The sequence below is a fragment of the Miscanthus floridulus genome, chromosome 5 (genome assembly GCF_019320115.1).
Source record: "Miscanthus floridulus cultivar M001 chromosome 5, ASM1932011v1, whole genome shotgun sequence".
Lineage (NCBI taxonomy): Eukaryota > Viridiplantae > Streptophyta > Magnoliopsida > Poales > Poaceae > Miscanthus > Miscanthus floridulus.
Window position 1 is genome coordinate 56874484 of NC_089584.1, and position 2310 is coordinate 56876793.

A 2310-nucleotide genomic window follows, 5' to 3' on the forward strand; every position below is an offset into this window, starting at 1 on the left:
ATCCCATGGTGAGGACATTCTAAAATGTAGTCTTGGAAGCGTTCCCATGCCTTAGGGATAGATTAATCATGTTGCTACTGAAAACTTGAAATTCTTCCACGCAGAGCATTGGTCTTGCCTATGGGAAAGAACTTTGCTAGGAAGGCAGTGGAGCAGTTTTCCCATGTAGTATTTCTATCTTTGTTAGCATAGAACCATTGCTTCACCTTCCCCAAGAATGAAAATGGGAAGAGGCAAAATAATATGGCATCTCTGGTAACTCCCTTGATGGTGAAAGTGTTGCAAATCTCCAAAAAGTGTTGGGGATAAGCACTCGCATCTTCATGTGCCTTTCCACAAAACTGGCTAGCTTGCACCATGCGGATGAGAGCTGGGTTGAGATCAAAGGCATTGTCTCTGATGTTGATCGCCGGTCCAGTACGGATGTTGGCCATAGTTGGAGCAGAGAATTCACGAAGAGTCTTATTAGCCATGGCTTCAGAAACTGGTGTTAAGCTCTGCCTTGTCTGGTTGTCTTCTGATTCTAAAGCTAGAACTTTCTTGAGTTTAGCTCTAGTCCTCCTGATTAATGCTTCTAGATCTTCAATGTAGTTTGTCAGAAGGTCAAAACCAGCCATACATTACCCTGCATAAGATATAAAAGTACACAGAACAAGGGTAATCCTATTCAAGCAGAGGTAAATGGTTTTCTTGATCACATCAATAAGTATAAGTTTATCAATATTCCTTTTTGCCTAGCTACCTTCCCTGGCAATGGGGCCATAAATGTTTGTTAGTATTTATTAACTTGTCACTTGTTTATGTAGCCACCTAATGTCGTTGACATTTCTTAACATCACTTTTGCTAAGTTGTCATCCCTAGCTATGGTGCTAGAAATGCTTGTTGACATTCTTTAGCGTCACTTATAGAATGACACTAAGAAATACTTAAGTATTTATTGTGACTAGGAAGAATATATATATGTATGAAGGGATCTGCAAGTGCATAGATAATTTACCATTGTAGCATTTCACCCGGGACTATTCTAGGTATCGTTATTTATATTTTTACCACAAGAAAGGTTTGGCAGTTGGAATATATTGATAACTTATATGTATGATAGAGGAGTAAACCATAACCATACTTCTACTCACAACAAGGGTAAGTCAAGAGATAAATATGATAAGTAATGATAAATGATAAATGATCACTCAGAGTACTCCTTTCTATGGCATTACCATCGCTAAGTGGAAATTAGAGGAATAATTCCTAAGTCATTCTTAATTACAAGTCAAAGCATATGTTGATTAGTGCAATTACACTTAGTAGTTATGGCTAAAATAAACTCCATATTTATACATAAGGGATATTACTAAGGAAGATTAAGAACAAAGCCTGTCTTCCTTCGTAACTAGATCCTACTTTTTCTATATTCAGGGAGTGGACTACAAAGGACTCAACGGGAGTGTCACATCCACGATCTACCACATGACCTGGAATATAGGGTGTATTCACAGGTAAACCACGTATAAGCACCACACTTACACAATGTCGACCACTCACCCCATGTACTTTAGAATGAGCACTATATGAACTTATGCTTGAATATAATGATAATCTAGCTATACTAAGTATATAATCAAATTAGACGATGAACATGATAACTAGGAACATGAATAATATTAAGAACAATGTCAAATGAATTATAGCAAACATATGAAATATGAAAGATACAAGTGAGGATACAAGGGGCTATACCAAACCACGCATCTTGTCAAGATCAGGAATCTAAGCGAAGCTTGCCTCCCTATAGATCTAACCTAGCTAGCTATGCCTTAGAATATGGTGGAGCTTTGAGGATGATTGGGTTTCTACCTTCTCAAATGACTTATGCCTAAGGGAGGGGGATAGGGGATGGTATATATAGGGCGGAGCATCAATTCTAAGCCCTTGGATCAAAATGACATGAAAGAATGGCATAGATGCAAAACCTAAGGCGGTAAAAACCGACATTGCAACGCGGAGGCTAATAGGTGGGCCCAGGGGTCGACCAACCTACACCTAGCAGCCACCTACCCTTCGCTTTGGTGGTTTGCCTCCTAGAGTCTTCTGGAACCTTCTAGAGTTATTTTCTTTACAAATAATTGTGATTAATTCTAACATATTGGTCCACCTTGATAGATTTCTGAATAAACCTTGCTGAAAAGACAGATTCACCAAAACTTGTGGAATTTGTTAGTTTAAACCCCAAAATCTATGTTGGTGATCATATCCATGCATTATATTGATGATTTATAATGGTTGTGAACTACTGCCAACAAAGGCCTAAA

The 2310-nt window shown here is 38.4% G+C and overlaps 1 non-coding gene across 1 annotated transcript; it reads left to right on the forward strand.

Moving 5' to 3' along the window:
• Nucleotides 1-109, forward strand: LOC136455678 (small nucleolar RNA R71). The gene has a single exon (XR_010759160.1). It is a non-coding gene; the product is annotated as a small nucleolar RNA R71 (small nucleolar RNA).
• Nucleotides 110-2310: the final 2201 nt, after the last annotated feature.